Source organism: Lepidochelys kempii, chromosome 22 (assembly GCF_965140285.1).
Source record: "Lepidochelys kempii isolate rLepKem1 chromosome 22, rLepKem1.hap1, whole genome shotgun sequence".
In the NCBI taxonomy this organism is placed as follows: Eukaryota; Metazoa; Chordata; order Testudines; family Cheloniidae; genus Lepidochelys; species Lepidochelys kempii.
In genome coordinates this window covers 9,471,836-9,491,898 of record NC_136401.1, presented here as the reverse complement: position 1 = coordinate 9,491,898, position 20,063 = coordinate 9,471,836, and the positions used below count along the sequence as shown (strand labels likewise).

Sequence of the window (20,063 nt, the reverse complement as noted above, 5' to 3'; positions counted from 1 at the left end):
GATAAAAAGAAGTAGGTCCAGGTATTTGAGAAGCAACTGGAAAATGATTCCTGGGGAGACCTAACAGTTCTGTTTAGGAGAGGCTTTGGTTTAAAGCAAATGGGAATTGGATGAGTTAGGCTGGAGCAGATATTTTTGGGCATTCACATGTATAAACATCAGCCTCCTTTACATGGTCCACAGCTTCTGGATATATAAAGTGCTGCAGCTGTGAAATGTCTTTTTCTCATCTCCAGCTAGCAAGAGGACACTGCCCCCTCCTGTCTGATTCAGACTGCTGCCTGGAGGTGGCAAGTGTGCAAATTGCCATGGCTTGTAGCCGAAATGCTCTGTAGATGCTGCCCACTTTTATTATAATTAGTGTAGAACGCAGTAATCCATCCACACAACAACATAGGCCATGGAGAGCCCATCCGCCCAGTGCTCCACTCTCTGCACTGACTTAGCATTCAATACATGGCTGAATTCAACCTGAATTTAGGCCCCAAACCTTGGTTTGGGTATCAACCTTTACCTTCAAAATCCCTCCATCAGACTGGTTCAAGTTCCAGTAGCTGAGCATTGCCCTACATGATCATCACCTCCCCCCGTCCCCATGGCAGCAAGTAAGAAAGCCATGGGTGCAGAAGATAGAGTTTTCCCACCAACAGGCCCTGAGTAGAGCAACCCCCACCCCCACCCCCACCCCCCCATACCAGTAAGAATGCAAGTGTTGTATATGCAGGATGCAGGGATCAATGCTCATTAAAGACAGACTTTGTACATTCCTTGTATTAACACTGAATAGTTTGCATTATGCATGTGTGATCCTTGACTTTTGATGATAGAGGCCAGCCCGCCGTGGCTAGATATGCTGCAGAAAGAGGCAGCTCCTATGCAGGCAGGCGGAATGTCACAGACAGCATATCAAAGGAGCGGGAGCCTCCTGAAGTCTTGATACAGATGGAGCACGATCTCACACCAGAAATCTCACAGACAGGATATGTATGTATCCAGCTGACCTCACATTCCTAATCCTATGAGATTTATGTAAAATAAAATCACTTACCTTTGCAGCGCCTCCCCTTTTGTTCGGTGGCAGTTGTTTATGTTCTCAGAGAGCAAGCTCCTAGTGGGGATGGACTGTTGGCTCTGTCTCTTTTGGGACCAGGACATGGTTCCGGATGCTGTTTCCAGCACAGCAGTGAGGATGGTGTCACCTTCACCCAGGCATCAGCTCTGCTTCTTTCTAAAACCTTTCAATAAAATGTGAAATGACTTTTTGTGCTGGGGAAAGCTGTCAGACTGACTGCTATGGAGCGCGGGTCCTTCATGTCCACAGAGCCAACAGGGCATGTGCAGCACGAAGACATGCTTGCTCCATGACATCCCCCACCAACACACCCAACTCTGAATGGAAGGGACCCCCTTTAAGGGTGAGAGTGGGTTGCAGGCTGTATGGCCCATTCAGTCCTCGGGCTCTCTGCGGAAAATGCTGACAAGCGGACCAATGATAGAGCTCTTTCTGGGACGTGGGCCCCTTCCCACCTACAACTGGACTCCGACCGACCAGCCTAATTCACACTGTTTTGCATGAGCGACATGTGACTGCTTTTCAGACAGTTAAAATAAAAACCTTCCATCTTTCGAGCAGGTTCCCACCTTTTCCCTATCCAGAGACTGAAGCTCTAGTGATTAACAGGCAGTGCCATCTGCTGGTGCTATGTGGTGTTGAAACTCATCTTTGCCCGCAAACGGTGATGCTGGGGGTGGGGAGATAGGAGTTAAAATGAATGGGAGCATGGACTAGCACAGCTCCGGCTCTTATCCCTGGCTTGGGAAAGTCACATTGCCCCACAGTTCCACCCACCCCATTGCCTTGTACAGTCAGAGCTAAGGGTCCTGTTTCAATCCACATTAATGGCCTTTCAGAGTCCATTTCTCTACTTTAACCACTGGATGTGGGAGCACAGTCACAAAGTTTGGACTCTTTAGGCTTGATTTTCTACCCGCTTACATTGGTGTAAACTCAGGGGGGTGGGGGAGGTTTCCACTGATTTCAATGGAGTCACTCCCAATTTACACCAGCAAGAGACCAGAATCTGACCCTTTCGCTGGGTATTTTGGCTGCCTGAGGCTACATGCTATTAAATAAGTGATAGCAATGGGGTTGTGCCAAATATTGGATCAATCTCATCTCTCATTTTTATTAGGCGCAGGGCCGCCCAGAAGATTCAGGGGGCCTGGGGTCTTCTGCGGAGAGTCCTTCATTCTGGGTGTGTTCAGCGGCACTGAAGGACCCGCTGCTGAAGTGCTGCTGAAAACTCTCATGGGGGCCCCTGAAAACTCTCGTGGGGGCCCCTGTGGGGCCCAGGGCCTGGGGAAAATTGCCCCACTTGCCCCCCTGGGCAGCCCTGATTAGGTGAGCAGCCCAATGCCAATATGTGTGTGTTTCATTTTAAACGCCGCAGGGAGCCATTTATGGGGCTGAAATTGTGGGAGGTCATGGAACTTTTAGTTGCTGGAAGGTGAAAATAGTATTACAGAACAAGCCTTAGCATCATTTTGGTAAAAGTAAATGGCTCTGAGGAAATAAAAATAAAAAAGAAAAGTCTCAAAAAATCAATCACAAACCCCAGTTTTGGTTTATTCTGGTTCCTGTAGAATTCAAATGGTGTGGTCACATTTTTATGAGCCTTCATGGAGACGGGCAATACACCCCCTCCCACAAGGCTCGATCGCACATACACCAGCCATCCCCCTTGATGAGGATAAACTCTCTTATTACCCATAAGGGATATTGTTCAAATCTGTCTCTTTCATGGGCACCAATGACAGGATCTATAGTTTGCTCCGAGTCAGCTGCACCTGTCTGGGGCTTCACATCTAGCACAGGGATAGGAGAGTACCGGTGCCTTCAGGGGGTATTTTAATTTATTATGTAATTTGGTCTCCAGGAACTATGCATGTCACTTCCCATTTGTCAGCCATTAACCTGGCATCATATTGAACAAAAAAAAAAAAAAAAGAGAGAGAATCAGAAGAATCAGCACTGGACTCTTAGATCATCATTTCCAACTCCCATCTCCCCCAATGCACTTGAATGAGACTGAGGTTTCAAGTGAAGCTCAGAGGAACCTCAGCTAAGTGACTGAAAACTAGCTGTAGCTCACGAAAGCTCATGCTCAAATAAATTGGTTAGTCTCTAAGGTGCCACAAGTACTCCTTTTCTTTTTGCGAATACAGACTAACACGGCTGTTCCTCTGAAACCTGAAAACTAAGTGACAGTCAACTTCTTTGGCTCAAGTTTGCTCCGTGCTTTGGGACGCCTTCCATCCTCAAACTCCAAGTGAAACTTGGAAGGCGGGAACATGAGCAGACAAAGAAAAGAAAAAAGTTTCTGTAGCAATCCCTGTGAATCAGAACTCCCAGTGTTCCACCCACCTCTGCTAAGGAACAAGTGGAGGAGTCTGCCTGCGCTGCCTTTGATATGGTAATGAGAACCTAATGTTAACCTCGGGAAATAGACAGTCTTCTTAAAGATATAGAGGACCGTTGTCTGGTATGAATCCAGGCCAAACAACAGTGATCTAAACTTACTTGATATTTTTTAATGGTTTGGTCACTCACGGGTGTGTTAGTTTCAGTCCAATTCTTAACTCAACCCCCCTCATGCTTAACACCAATTGGACCCTGGTATTGCTGACTCAGCAGAGATGCCTAAAAGCGATTGGAGAGTGAGTGCCCGTCACTGCCATAGCAGTGTCCCTATGGCCCAGGGCTGAAGCACATTGTGTGGGTGTGTAAGCTTGCACTATTCATGTAGAACTCGTTCTGCGGATAAGCCATGACTTCGGTCTCCAGCGCTGTCTAGCTGTCAATGTTTATGAGCACAAAGACAAAAACGCATTAGCAGCAGTGCAATAATGTGAACAATTTTATGAAAATAGATTGAATTTCCTCCCTAGGTTGCCAGGATTCAAAGCAATCGCTGACAAAAGCAAATTTGTTGGTTCTTTCATCTGGGTACTTTATTTACATAAACTTTCACCTTCCAACTCACCCTGGGTTCCCCTCCTTGACCTGCTCCTCGGATCCGACCAATTCCAGCTCTTTAGCCACTTGCTATAAGATGGGCCCCACCTCTGTGTCTTGTCTATATGAAGGTATTTATATGGATCTAATTCTTGTAGCAGAGAGTGCCTCCCAGTCTGTAATGTAGTTATCCTCACAACGCCCTCGTGAGACAGGCAGTGCTATTACCGCCATTTTACAGACGGAAAATTCTGGCACAGACGGGCGAAGGCCGGATCAAAGGAATGTAGATGCTTTCATGGGGAATCGGGCACCTAAATCCTTTTGAAGATCTGGGCCTACCCAAGATCACAGAGTTTGTAGCAGAGCGGGGAACTGAACCCCGCTGTCCCAAAGCTCAGTTAGTGCCCCAGCCATGGGACCATCCTTCCTCTTTTCCTTAGACCATCAGGTGCGACATACAATGTACATTGGTTAAATTTTTAAGCCCCATTTTACACTGTTAAAGGTTTATCAGCTCAGCTACACCTCCGGGGAAGAAAGTCACTACTAACAAGACGCAGGTGGAAAATGTCTGCTCTCGAGGCATAAATCAGGACCAAGGGAAAATGGAGTGGGAGGCACCTGCATGTCCTCCAGCACTGAGGCCCCTCTATAGGCTTTGGTTTTTGCATTTTATTCACCCCCCCCTTGCTACATCCTCTCAAGAATAGCAGGATTTTCATCACAGAATGATTGTCTTCCTACCCCTTCCCTAAGTAGGATTATCCTGCAGCACTGTTTTCCAGTAGAAACAGGCTCAAATGACACAACATCTTGATCCAGATAAGGGAATATGCACACCCCAGAATGCAGGGGTGCAATCTTGGCATGAGTGACTTAGTCAAAGGCAAAGCTCTCATTCATTTCAATGGAGCTGGGTTTTCACCCCAGGGTTCTTGGGCTCTGAGGTTGCTGTCCGGTGCATCAGAGAGATACTAAATTTGGAGCTGTGGTTGGATTTGCCATCCCTGCTGTGTAGGGATATTTAGATCCAGGATTTTGGGTTTCGTTAAGGCTGGGGTGGGATGGGACTGGACCTTGCTTCTTCCCTGTTGGCATTTCTCAGACATCCTTCTCCCATAACAGACAGAAGGATGAGTCAATATAGGTCTATATGATAGATTTTATAAAATCATGACGTGTGGAGAAAGTAAAGAAGGAAGTGTTATTTACTCCTTCTCATAACACAAGAGCTAGGGGTCACCCAATGAAATTAATAGGCATCAGTTTTAAAACAAACAAAAGGAAGTGTTTCTTCACACAGCGCACAGTCAACCTATGGAATTCTTTGCCAGAGGATGTTGAGAAGGCCAAGACTATAACAGGGTTCAAAAAAGAACTAGATAAGTTCATGGAGGATAGGTCCATCAATGGCTACTAGCCAAGATGGGCAGGGATGAAGCTTCTGTTTGACAGAAGCTGGGAATGGACAATGGGATGGATCACTTGATGATTACCTATTCATTCCCTCTCGGGCACCTGGCATTGGCCACTGTCAGAAGACAGGATACTGGGTTAGGTGGACCTTTGGTCTGACCCAGTATGGCCGTTCTCATGTTCAATAGCTCTTTCACTTTACTACCACTAAACCCAGCAGGACATGGAGTTGACTCCAGCTCTACATTCTACCCTAGCAGACTTAGCCTTACATAGCTTGGTGACTTGCAAATTTCTGCTCTTGGGCACTGGAGAAGAGTGGCTCACCAGTCAGCATACCACCCCATGGCTGGGCATGGCATGGCATGGCAGGGCCTTCCCCCTCAGATGTCTCTCTATAGTAATTCAGACCCTGCAGTGGGTCTGGTTCTTTTAGTGACTCGGCCCTGCCATCAGGTCATAAACAGCCTTGCCTCTTAAGTGGTATCAGTGTCCCAAACAAGTAGCATCCAATGCAATATGAGTCATCAGTTCTATGCTCTCTGCCCCCGCCCCTCCAAGCTCTACTTCAACCCCACTCTTCCTTCAGAGTGGTAGCTGCCCAGGTTTTTCCCCCACTGGGTCTGAGATGGTATTGAGTCTAACACCCTTCCAGGGGTAACAGAGTGGGTTAATTGAGCTCTCAGGCTCCCATTAGCCCCTTGGCTACAATCATGGGATTTGTACACCCCCATCACAGGCATCTGCATGCCTCCAATTGAGAGGAAAGGACAGCAATGCACGCTCCCAGGCAGAACTGGATTTTACATGACTGATGAAATGGCTCGTTAGCCTTGCACTCCACAGATTTGGGGGGAAATAAAACAAAAGTGACCAACAGATTTAGCAGCTGTTTAACTGGCACCCTGATAGCTGGCACAGAGATGATTTCCAGAGGACAGACTCTAGACGCAATGCTTTTCAGACCTAAACGTGGCATAGCTAGTCCATTTAATTCCACCCCCCCCCCCCAGTGCTGTCTGCAATCTACTTTCAGCAATTCTGGGGGACTCAAGATGTGCCGTAGTAAGCCCTGTGCTCCAGACTGGCAGCCGTGGAGCTGAAGGCCTCAGAAAAACAGCTCCAGCAGAGACAGAGCTTCCTCCATACTGCACTGGCAGTAAGTCCCAACCTTATCCAGGAGACTGGACAGGACCAGGTCTAGAGCCAGGAGAGAGCGGTAAGGAGCCCAGACACTACAGGGGTGGGCGTGGCGTACATACGTAGGTGGATGAGCTTATAGTGCCTGACCAATAAATCCTTGCCTATTAGTGCCAGTTTGCGGTGGTGGTTTTTGGAACATGGAGCCTGGCCCTTTGAGATCTGTACTGAGGTCATTAGACATTGACCAGAGATGGAAAGGGTCACTTACAGCTAACCTGGGCTTGATTTGAACTAGAGATCTGTCGGAGAGGGCAGGCTCCATGTCCCGTTGCCACTTCCCAAGACATCCATCTCCTTGTTAAGAAAGGCCGGTTTGTCTCTTGTGCCAGCACCATTTGGTATAGGAAAAGTTTGCGGGGGTGGGTCATCAGGGAGCCAGTTATGTCCTCCCACCCCAGCATCAGTTAGATCAGTCTAGGGGCAGTGCACCATACCCCTGCTGTGCATTGCAGCAGTAGAGCACTTCTTCCCTATCTCCTCTCCTTCTGCTATCTTGGGACAGCAACTAGCTCTGCCCAGAGAATTCTCAGCTGGGCAGTTGTGGCCAGATTCCAGCTTCTCTTGCATGTAGCTGAATTTCAGTGCAATTTCTCAGCTGAGTGTCCCAGCACAATGTGTTCCTGGGAGCCTGCAAGAACCAGGACAATTGTTTAACTGACACATTCCTGTTCCTAAAAAGTCTACCTCCATTAAACAGCTACACTCCTATTACACCAGGTGGCATGCAAGCTTGTGGCCTTCCACAGCCTCAGCAACCACTGGGAACATTCCCAGCAGTTCTTCAAGCAACTTGGGACTTAAGGGAACCGTTTCAAGAATTTATTTCCAGGCCGTGCAGCAAAATCTAACATTTATAAATGCACGAAAGAATCCCCTGCCCCAGCAGCAGCACATAAATGACTAAAGAGGACATAAAATACACAGTAAAAATACATGACTATTTCAAAACTACCATAGACTGATGAATGTTTCCAGCTAACTCATTCATACATAGTTCAAATAAATAACTGTCAAAAGGAAATTATATTCCCGGGGGGGGGGGTGAGAGTGGCGGGGAAGGGAACATGTTTCCCTCACCAATGAGGCAGTAGTGCCAACTGAATATATGTTGATTAGAGGTAAAATTCACCCAGCACAAAGATTAAGCACTCCTGAAGTCACTGGTTTTAAGGCCAGAAGGCACCAATAGATCATCTAGTGTGACCTTCTGTGCAATACAGGCCAGAGAATTTCATCCAGTTATTTCTAATAGCCCTATAACATATGTTTGACTAAAGCATATTTTCCGGAAAGGCACCAGTTCCCTAACAGGAGGGTTCAAGTGGCATATAGACCTTGTGATGGTCCTCTGCACATGCGTGAATTTCACCCTCGAAGAATAGCAATACTTACCAGTGTACAAGCATTAATTCTTACAACATTTGTGGAGTAGTGGTGTAACTACAATCCACACCCACACAATTTTGATTAATACTGTAGTATTTATGCTAGGTGCTCTACATTTAGCCTTCCCTTTCTGCAGATGGGGAAATAGAGTCAGACAGGCTAAGTGATGTGGCCAGGGCTAAAGAGGAAAGACCATTGCAGGGTTGGGATTGGGACTTGGAAGTGCTGGCTGATAGGTCTGTGTATTGAATGCTATGTCGTATCGCTCTCTGGAGTCCCAGAGACAGAGTGTGAGTTGAAGAGGTAGAGGACACCATTTTGAACACTGTCTGGGCTAAATCACTCTGTGTGACTTCCACCCCAAGCACAAGCCTATGCACCAATCCACTTTTCTTAGGGCTTACATGGGATTTATGTGGTGCATACACCTTGTACTGGTATAGGACAAATTTCTGCCTCAGTGACGGCCACTAGTACAACTGGAAAAAAGAGGAATGCTACCAGGGAACAAAATGCAATGTATTCCCATGGTGAAGTTCTGGCTTTTACTACAGGAACTGGTGATCCCCTAGGGCACTTGAGGTTTCTGAAGAGTCAAGGATGATTTCTGCCCTTAGCATGTGTGTCTGTCTCTCTCCCCATCCCCAAGCTGACAGGAGCTGTGGATGCACCTCAGGAAAAGATTTGTCCCTAAGCCAGTTCTTTATAGATGGGAGGTTACTAGATGCAACAGACATTAATACTACCATGTGCCTGGCCTTTGGCACATGATGGCCTCTGCTATGACACAGAAACTATTGCTTGCAAGTGGAACTTATCCATCTCCTAATACATCCCTGGAGATAAAGACAGCAGAGCATTCAAATGTTAGCTTGGATTCTTCATCACTGGGCAGCCTAATGCTAGCTGTCAAGAGCTAGAAGACAGGTTTCATTTTGCAATCATGGTTCAGTCTCCTGCTATTAACCAGCAGCAGTGTAGTTCAGATTCGCCCCCGCAAACCACACCACATCCCTACAGACATCCTACAGTGACAAAGGATCTGAAAGATCAGATCAGCTGCATGGGGAGGACTAGGGAGGACCTTAAGCACATTCATTTATGAAATTAGAAGCACTAGCTGATTTCTAACATGGGCTCCCATCTCCTAAAGGGTAAGACTTTGTGGAGTTGGGGTTCCTTCTCAGACCCCACAAAAAGATCTGGGAACTGACTGTCCTAACTGCAGGATGGTAGACTGAAGAGAGCATGGGACTCCAAAGGACAGGCAGCTGGAACTACTGATCCGAGAACCTCAAGAGGTTTGAGTTAGGGTTTGCTCAGTTCCCAAAAGGTTAGGATGGCTGGAAGAATTTCAAAGGTACCCATCACTGGGCAGTCTCACCTCAATATAATCGAGTACCAGAGCATCCTCAAAAGGAGCACAACTCTATTCTCTCCAAACCTCCCAGGTTAGCAGATTCTAGTCTGAGATTTTGGTTATGTTACTGCTTGTGGGTGGGTCAGCAATGACTTATGTCATAAGGCTGGCTGGGGACGTGGAGTGAAGTGCAGACCTGGTTGTCTGGCTCACTGCCCCCCAGAATGGACCCAGCTGAAGGGTCCTGTTCTCTGCACCTACAAGCTCTGTTTTAGACCGTGTTCCTGTCATCTATGTCAAGGTTCTTTCCCCACTCTGAACTCTAGGGTACAGATGTGGGGACCTGCATGAAAAACCCCCTAAGCTTATTTTTACCAGCTTAGGTTAAAACTTCCCCAAGGTACCAACTATTTTACCTTTTGCCCTTGGACTTTATTGCAGCCACCACCAAGTGTCTAACAAATATATAACAGGGAAAGAGCCTGCTTGGAAACGTCTTTTCCCCAAAAATCCTCCCAAACCCTATACCCCCTTTCCTGGGGAAGGCTTGATAAAAATCCTCAATTTGCATAGGTGAACACAGACCCAAACCCTTGGATCTTAAGAACAATGAAAAAGCAATCAGGTTCTAAAAAGAAGAATTTTAATTGAAGAAAAAATAAAAGAATCACCTCTGTAAAATCAGGATGGTAAATACCTTACAGGATAATCAGATTCAAAACATAGAGAATCCCTTTAGGCAAAAAGACACAAAAACAGGAATATACATTCCATTCAGCACATCTTATTTTATCAGCCATTTAAACAACACAGAATCTAACGCATATCTAACTAGAAAAGGAGTACTTGTGGCACCTTAGAGACTAACCAATTTATTTGAGCATAAGCTTTCGTGAGCTACAGCAAAGTGAGCTGTAGCTCACGAAAGCTTATGCTCAAATAAATTGGTTAGTCTCTAAAGTGCCACAAGTCCTCCTTTTCTTTTTGCAAATACAGACTAACATGGCTGTTACTCTGAAACATATCTAACTAGATTACTTACTAAGTTCTAAGACTCCATTCCTTTTCTGTTCCTGCAAAAGCATCACACAGACAGAGAGAGCCTCTGTTTCTCCCCTCCTCCAGCTTTGAAAGTATCTTGTCTCCTCATTGGTCATTTTGCCAGCGAGGTTATCCTAGCTTCTTAACCCTTTACAGGTAAAAGGGTTTTTCCTCTGGCCAGGAAGGATTTTAAAGGTGTTTACCCTTCCCTTTATATTTATGACAACTTGAGAATAGGCTTTTCCAGCACAGTCATTTCTGGTCCTGGCTGGAGGCAGATGCTGCTGAAAAGTGTAAGTAACAATGAAAGGAAAGCAAACGGTATAGAAACATAGAAAAAGCTCAGCTCCAGAAATAAGCAGGCATTCAAGGAACTGGAGGGAGTTACTCCTCTACCCCTGAAATCAGTGTTCCCATCCCTGGTGAAGACCTAGGTCAACCTCTTGAGTGCTCAGCAGTGAACACGCTACACCAGGGAGACTGCCCATCTCTATCAGAAGAGCAGAGCGTTCTGTGGAGAAGCCGAACCCTAGACCATAGGACCCTGTACCATGGGCAGCCTGCTCCTGAGCACCCCCTCATGGCCAGAGGTCACTCTACAGCGCCCTCCCTCATTTCCCCCCTTTTCAGGGCTCCTTTAAGAGCTCACACTTCAAAGGTAACTCAAACCAGCCCCACAAGGGGACCCGTTTATTTACATCTCAGGTACATACTGGCCCTCCAGACTCCAACCCTAGTTTAGTCTCTCTCCCAGTAATCCAAAATAACACAAAATCTTTCAAACATAGAATACAAACTCACACAGCTGTCAACCCAGTTTCTTCTTGGCACAGCCCCACCTCCCTGAGGGACTGTCTCTCTCCTTCCTAGCATTTCCTTCACCAGAAATTGTTCTCTTCACAGGTCTTTCCAGTCTCTCTCTGTTTGGATAGGTTCTCTCCCCTGGTTTCCCTGCCGGGAGAGTATTCCTCACTCTCTCCTGCTTCCTGGCACTTTCCTTCAGCTGATTCCAACACTTTCTTGTTCCCTGTAGCACCTACCAACATTACTGAAGTATCTCTCCCACCCCACCCCACATCTCCTGGGCGGGGGGCACGCTTTCTTTTTATATTGGAATCTCCTGATTCATCTCAGGTGGGGCTCATTCTGGAATCAGGGTTGGCTTAGACCTAGGCTTTCCTGTCCATGGGGCAAGCCACCCTGTTCCAGACCCAGTGTCACCCTGAAGAAAGCAGGTATAGCTGCTCTGGAATTTTATATGGCTGCAGCCACGTTCCCAGGTGGGCAGCTAAGCCGTCTTTTCTACAGCCACTGCAGTGTCAAGTAAACAGATGGGAACCCAGAATTGGGGCCACTTCCTTTATATTCTAGCTCTCCATGTTGAGTCCAGTCTAGGCAGAGGTTTCATTTGATTGTGTCACCCTGAGACATTAGAGTGGGGTTCAGATGAGCTAGCCTGGCCAGAAATGTTCAGCTGACAAAAGCTCAGGACAGCCCCTGTCATGCTGGCCAGGAAGAAGCTGCTCGAGGCTGAGAAGCCCAGCGGGAGATGAGCTCAGTGGAGGAGGTATCTGACTTTGCTTGATCACTGAGGCCTGGGTCATTCAGCTCTCTGTGCTGACTCAGTTTTCTTTTGATGGATATTAGGATCTGCATAAGCTTAAAGGGGCTGAGGAGGGGAAGTGTCTGTGCTTTCTGCCTCTGACCTCAGATGGAGACAGCCGGTTCGGGTTAAGGCAATCTGACAGCCCAGGTTCAACGCAGCTTGGATCCTCCATGACTCCACCCCTGTGCTGTGTCCCTGTCCCCCCACCTGGATTGGCATGGATCCCCACTCCCCTTCCACAGAAGTGTGGGAATCTCTTTTTCCTCCCTAGGACCAGCTGCAGGGGTCTCTTCTCCCTGCTGGAGAGACAGGTGTTGTAGCATAGAAAATCCCAGGGTTAACCTCAGCAGCTGGAATGTATCTGCTTGGAAGCATAGGCCAGGCCTTGTATGCTCTTCTCTTGCCCCACAGAGTCCATTGCTGGGATGGTGATTGCTAGGGCCCCCAAGAGCAGTGAGACTTGGAGTTAACATCCCACTGAGCTGCATGGGGTAGTGCACACCTCTAAGAACTACTGTTTCAGGCGGTCTTCACACTCTGGCAAATATCCCAGATTTGGACTATACTTTCAAGCTTTTTCTTGCACCCACATGTGTGAAACTCACTTCTGAGATCCTGCTTTCATCACATGACTCCAAGAGCTGGGCCCCTAATCACAGGTCTCTAGTGCCTATACCTTGATCTAACCCTTGGAGATGGTATTTCATTCTAAAGAAATTTAATACAGACACCTTCTATATGAAAAGAACTGAATCCAAAACTCATCTGTTGGAAGGCTAAGTGGGCTGATGTAGGCGTGATGGAGGGAAATAGAGGCAATGAAATATTAGGACTTTTCATGTCTCCAACAGAATTTAGCCTTTATTAAAAGGAGAAAAATACTATGATATTCTGTAGAAGTATTTCTAATGCACAATAGTAAAACCAATTCTAAACTTAATCTAACTATATATAACACTCCCATTCATGCTGGCATATAGATGGAAATAAGCATTGTAAGATGTATTATTTATCAATAGTAGCATATTCATATTGCTCTAGGCAGACAAAGGGGGTGTGTGGCAAACAGGCACAGAGACATGAAATGATTTGCCCAAGGTCACACAGCAGATCAGTGGCAAAGTCAGGAATACAATTTAGGTTTTCTGATGCATAGGCCAATAGTCGATTCGCTAGGCCTACAATAGCCTCTGATCACTGCTGTGGGAATATGTAGCACTTTAATAAGAAGAGTCTTCTCTCCCTCCAAATAAAATTCAGAGAGTCTGCTGAAGCCAGGACTCCAAAATGTCAAATGATGCAATGCAGTGAGAAGGTGAATTCTGATAGATCTGTGCAGCAAAGCACATTTTTATGAACTTCGCTGCGTCTTCATTGCCATCTACCTTGGCCAGGATCCAGGTCTGTTGATGATGCCAGCATGCCTGGGTCCCTGCTTCCCAGCACATCTGTACATCTTGTTCTCGGCATATTTGCATCTGCAGCGCCAGCTGACCTTGTAACAGTCTCGGCGGAGGAAGACTGCAGCTTGAAAGCCTCTCCTCCCACACATAGATATGTCATAGCTGCACTTGGAATGTTTTCCCTCTGTTCAGTCTGCAGTGAGATGACATCCAATAACTCTGGGAATGTTCTCCCTATCCCTCGTACAGAGTAATCCTGAAGGCAATTACAGACCTATCCAGCAATCCCCCAATATGAATTTATAAGTGTAAAATTACAGTCATTGTCTGGCTCAGGCAATAAGGACAAAACGTCCTGTGGGTTCCAGCCTTCCCATTTCTACCTCCTCCACATTCCCAATACTCTGGGAGCAAAGGGGCTTTCCCCATCACTTTTTTCATTGCCTATCTGCACAGGATGGAATTAGTCATGCATTTGCTATGGGGCTGAGCTGCCAATAGTGTATTGCTTGCGTAATATGTTTGTAAAGTCGTGCTTTGCATCTGCCTCTACTGGTACACATAGGATGACAGCCTCCTACTGTTACTGCCTGCTTAGGGGATTACCCTTTTTGCTCAAATGGTAGAGTTCTGTGCTTTGGGATCAAAGATCTCAAGTTCATTCAGTGTATCTAAGTGATTTATCTGGCTAGAGCTGAGTGAATAACTGATTTTGAATTCAGCAGCTGAATCGAAAAATCTGGAAAAAAAATCCATTTTGATTCAAACCCAAACAATTTTTTTTCTAAATTTTTCATTGAATCAAAAAAAAAAAAAAAAAGAAGAAGAAGAAGAAGAAGAAGAAAAAAAAAGGTCTTTGAATCAACTGAAATGTTTCAGGTCAACTCAAAACAAAAATTTTGGGGGTTTTCTGTATGTTTCTAGTGAACCAAAATGTTTCAGTCAAGTCATTATGGTTTTTTTTCCCCCTAGTATTTCATTTTCATTTGAAAAATTTTCAGGTGTTTTTCACCCCCTTTTGCGGGGGTGTGACTGTGTTTAAATTGGCCAAATTTGAAAACAAAATACTGTTTTGAAATGAAAAGCCAAAATGAAACGTTGAGACGTCTTGATTGTTCAGGTTTTTCTGTTTAAAACTATTTGTCGCATTTGACCCAAATTCATGAACAGTTTTGGAACTCCCAAAAATACATTTTCAGCTAAATTTCTATTTGCCTCCACAAATGCATCCAGCCTCCATCACTGTAGTATCAGAGCACTGCACAATCTTTAATTTATCTAACTACATAACATCCCTGTGCAGTAGAGAACTCTGCAGCCTCAGAAACTCAGTCCAGACAATTCCTGTAACATAACTGTTTGAACAGAGGTCATTTGGATTGTGGGCTGCTGGCTGGAGGGACTGTCTCCAGAAGTCAATAACCTGGAAGATGCTTAATGGTGACATCCTATTAGTATACCAGCTGGGTAGTGTACAAGCGTCCCCAGGGAATCCTGAAGCTTTCAAAAGGGCTGAGGAGGAATCAGTTGTGGGGAAGTGCCAGGAGAAAGATTTGCTTTTGGGGAACATTTTTTAAATAGGCCAGCACCTAAGTGATCACTGCACAATTTGGGCAGGCACTTGCTATGTTCAGAAATCCAGCTTTGCATGTGCGATGTGCCATGCAATGGTGCCAATAAGCACTTATTTGGATGTGCAGCAGCATCAAAGAAGCACGGAGCTTGGAGCAATAAATCCCCTACATGGTGTTGTAGGCAAGGAGTCACTGGGGAAGCTTGTCCAGCACTTGCTTAGTTCAAGGCTGCTCTGCTCTTGGTTTAGCCCACCTCTCTCCTTTTGGGGGCTAGCATAACTCTCACCTGTTCTGAACATGGAAGTTTAACAGAAGCAGAATGGACAAAAAGTTGGCCGAGACAACATGGCCTCGCTGATGTGTCCCCCCTAGCCCCCAAGATTCTGTATGTCACAAGATCTCGAGGGATTGTTGAGCTGTGTCGTCATCTCAGCACTTAAATTGCCCCAGGGTACGATCTTTCCACACTAAAAATACCACTGAAACCTTGTAGAATGAATGTAGGCCTACACAAAGGAAACTGATGCATTCACTCTGGCAACTCTCATATACCTTGTCATGCCAAGACAGCTATTGAAACTGAATTACTGTACTACCAGAATGGCTATGAATTTGATGTATGATTATATATCAGTGACTTACCCATCTGTGCCAAGAAAATTCCTTTGTATACTTGGGCCAGATTCCCATCTCATTTAAACCATTTTCAATCAGGGATTACTCTCCTGAACTCAGTGGAGTTACCCCCGATTTACACTGGCGTAACAAAGATCAGTGTTTGAACTGCATCCTCCTCCCAGTCTTAAAGCTTTAAATCAGAGACAAAGAAGCAAATGTAACTCACTGGTAAGTGTGTGGGAGAAGTTCCACATGGATCCCAAACCAGAGCCAATAAGTCTGACAAAGCTATAGAAACTGACTCTTTAGGTCAAGCTGTTGCAGTTTACACTTTCAGATGGGGAGAGCCCTGGTTCAATCCCCAGCATGTCAACCAAAGATGATGAGTGTCACACAAGCTTTCATTATGTGTGCTTCAACTTTTGGCAATGTCTTACTATCTTCTCAACACCTCCCACCTTATGCATGAAATTCAAAAGTCTATTGCAAAACGGACACTTTTTTTTCTGGCATTTCTTTGTTTTGGGCCATTTAATGACCCCAAAATGTTTTCCCTCCCTTCCTCTCTCCCAACATTTTTGCAAAATGGTCATTTTCCCATTAAAAGCACTCAGCCTATCCAACTCTGCATGTTGGCAGGGGTAAAGGATTTGGGCACAAAAGGAAATTTTGAATATCACATTTTTGACTTGAGAAACTCTTCCAAATTTCAAACCAAAACCATGAAGTTTGGGTGTGTTTTTTGTCATCAGAGTGGACAATTTGCGAAAATGCAAACCTCTGAGGCTGAGGATTTCAACTTTTTGGTTTGAACTTCCCCCCACCCGTATAGTGCTGGCAAACAATCACCTCTAGTGGTCCCTGCTTTAACCAGCAGAGGGGGCTTGCGTGCCATGCTCATTTCATGCTATCCTGAACACCTCCTGAAAACAAACACACACATCTTATTCCAGTGTTGTAGAGGGGGGGCTTTAAAAAAAAGGGTGAAGCACTAGCTAGAAGCCTTATTGAAAAAGGATATTTACCCATGTACCACATATGGATATTTTACATAGTTTTGTGCATGGAGCAGACTTTGGATGTATGTAGAAACAAATCCGATGAAGGATCTGATGCTGTGCATTTACCTCATTCTACAGCAGCATGGACTGCTGCACTAAGTAAATACATTCTGGCATATATTGTCCACAAGATGGGCACTCAGGTAGGTAGAGACAATCTCTTTTTGAGGATGATCACTCCTTCCTCATGGTGGCAGCTCCGTTCCGCAGGTGCCATGGAAAGACACCTGTGAGTGTGTGAAACAGAACTTTCACAGGAGTCTGATGCAGACTGTGGAACTCCCTGCCACAAGAGATAAGAATGACCATCTGTCTCATGGCAGTCAGCACTCAGGCCCCAATTCAGCATGGTACTTATGCATGCTGAAGTCCCAGTGAAGTTGGGCCCCCTTTGTATTAGGCACAGCACAAACATATAGTAAGGGACAGCTCCTGTCCCAAAGATTACGGTCTAAGTAGACAAGGGGTGAGAGGGGTGACAGAGGCATATAGACTTATTCCAGGTCACCCAGCAGGTGAGTAAAAGGACTCAGATTTTCTGACTGCCAGGATGGTGCTCTATCTCCTGGGCCACACTGACTCCAACAATAGAGATGGTCAGGAATTTTCTGCCAGAATAATTTTCCAATGGAAAATGCCCTTTCACAAAAATCAAAATTTGCTGTGGGAAAATTTTAAATTTTGTTTTAAAATGTTGACTTTCCATCAGGCAAATTGAAATGATGGCTTCCTGACTTGGCTGGAAAGCACTTGTCCTTCAGGCAGAAAGGGAAATTGACAAAAACCTGCCAGGAGGGCTGCCAAGACTAAGTGCCCGGATCCTCTGCCCAGGCTAAGTGCCCAGATCCTCTGCCCTCCCTGGCTCTCAGCCTCCCCTACAGCTCCAGTGACAAACAGACAGAGATCCCATGTGCCCAGCCTCTCTACCTTCCCCCAGCTCCGGGGCAAGAGAGGCTGAGAACCTTTCTGCTTATCCACCTCCCAGGCAGGGAGCCGCTCTGCCTCTCTGGTTTCTGGAGCTGGAGGTGAGGCAAGGAGGTTGAGTGCCTCTCTTGCAAATGGGCTTGAAGGCTCTTGTCAAGTTCACCATCTACCAGCATGCAGCTAGGAAGCTGAAAAATTCCATTTCAGTTCTCCCAAGATGGAGTTTTCACTGAAACCCCTTCCTGCTAAAAGTTCACACTTGTGACTTTTCATCCTGTTTTGGGAGACATTTTTTTTCCTCAAAAACATGATTTGTTTTGGTCGAAAGGGATTTCCCTTTTCCAGCTAGTTCTATTCATTAACCACTCTCTTTTTACAACACATTTACAGAGTCTAATGTCCATGAAGCCACATCAAGTCTTCCATCTTTTCTCCAGTGCTGATGAAAGGTTGTTGCAGAACAGCTGGTATTTCTCTTTGCCTGATTGTTTATTACCAGATGTGATCATACCTGCCATCCAACCTGTTCTTACTGCCTTCCCTACCGGAGCTTTTTCACACGCTCACTCAGCTGTAACACAATCATTCTTTGAGTGGTCATTTCTAATGTCTGTGACCTTCAGAAATAAGGTCGATACAAAAGATACCAAACTGGCCACTTCCCATGATTTTTGCAGAACCCTCTGTTAAACACACAAGTTACTATGCAGCATGTATCAGAAATATCTGCAACTTTCAGCTCAGAAAATAGTGGGATATTTCAAATCAAGGCTTTATTTGATGCGAATAATATCACACAAAAATATGATGTATTTTTAAAGTGTAACTAATTACACTTATTAATTAACAAGACTAATTTTCAGTGAGTCCTGCTGCCCTTGGAATTTATGGCAAAGCTACCACCTAAAGTCTATTATTCCATGAATTACTTGTTAGTAGTACTATTATGATTTAACATTTATATTAAAGTACTGCCTAAATGTCACAAGCAGGTCGGGCCTCATGGTTCTGTGTGCTATACCAATGTATAATCAATGACAGCCGCTTCCCAAGAGAGCTTGCAATCTGAAAGGCAAAGCGGAAGAGCTAGGTGGGCACGCACAGGCAGGCTGAGGAGCAGGGTAGAGAAGGTAACAGAATAGGAGATATGGAATTCCTAGCCATTCAGTAGCAGTAGCCATTCCTAGCCTATTTGTAGGCTGGCCGTGCTACCTCTGGTATAGGGTGACCAGATGTCCCAATTTTATAGGGACAGTCCTGATATTCGGGAGCGGTGTCTTATATAGGCGCCTATTATCCCCCACCCCCGTCCTGATTTTTCACACTGGCTTCCTGGTCACCCGACCCTGATACCACATTCCCACCACCGAGAAATAATTAGATTGCACTTTGTACAACTTGAGGGCTGCTGCTCTCTTCTGTGCTCAACTGCTGCTCACCGTGGGCTCAATCCAGCCCATGACAAGCAAAGGGGTGGGGAGCTTTCCATTGGCTTCAGTGGGAGTTGGATAGGGTCCCAAGTGATACTGGGCAAGACACTGATAACATGCTTTTCAGCTCCCCCACAAATTGCATGGGAGAGCAGGGGTGGGATTGGCTTCGTGGAGCCGGGATTTCAACCCAAGCCTTTCATCTTTCTTTGGCCTTCTGTGGCTCCCTGCAAAACAAGAATAATGACATTCCCCCACCTCCTTGGGGCATGGAGGAGTTTCATTTATTAATGCTGAGAAAGTGCTTTGAGATCCTCAAAAGAAAGGCCCTGTGAGAAGCATAATGTAGCAATGCACCCTGGGGACGGATTCTGTTCTATTAATGCTGTTTCTAGGCAACTGGGATGTTGTCCAAAGTAAAAATAATAATAATACTGCTAATAACGCCCCATCTCCCCAAACTCTGGGTCTAACAGCACAGAAGATGCAGCCACTCTACGAAAGCTAGCAGGACAACAGGCAGAGAATGGAATGACTCCCCAAAGTAAGAGCTGGTGAAAAAGGAAGGTCAAAATGGTCAACAGTGGGCTGAGCTGAAAATAGAGGCTTTCAAGACAAAAACAGACACACCTGGGGGCATCCGCAGGGAGGTGAACCCCTGATTCAAAAGGCGCCACCCTGAATTTGATCCACTCAGAATTTCCAGATGAGCAACCATGACAATCCAGCCTATTGTCAGCTGCTTTGAAAGAATTGTAAAGTGACAGGTGGCTGCAGCGAGACAAATAATGCTTTGCACTGAACTTAGGTAGAGCTTTTTATTCCCAGCTCTGCAAGCACTTTGAAAAAGTGGGTTATGATCTCAAGTTTACAGATGGGGAAACTGAGGCACAGAGCAGTAACGTGACTTGATCAAGCTCAGTGACACAGCCAGGAATAGATTCATCCTTAGATTTATAAAGCCAGATGGGGACCATTGTGATGATCTGGTCTGACCTCCTGCATAAACACAGGCCATAGGAC

The 20,063-nt window shown here is 45.7% G+C and overlaps 1 protein-coding gene across 1 annotated transcript in view; it reads right to left on the bottom strand.

Moving 5' to 3' along the window:
* The window catches only part of KCNJ5 (potassium inwardly rectifying channel subfamily J member 5), a 184,774-nt gene extending 183,435 nt beyond the window's left edge, over positions 1-1,339 (bottom strand). The window contains exon 1 of the mRNA XM_073321012.2: positions 1,049-1,339. The gene's annotated coding sequence lies outside the window, so the exon portion shown is untranslated. The remainder of the gene's footprint in view (positions 1-1,048) is intronic.
* Positions 1,340-20,063: the final 18,724 nt, after the last annotated feature.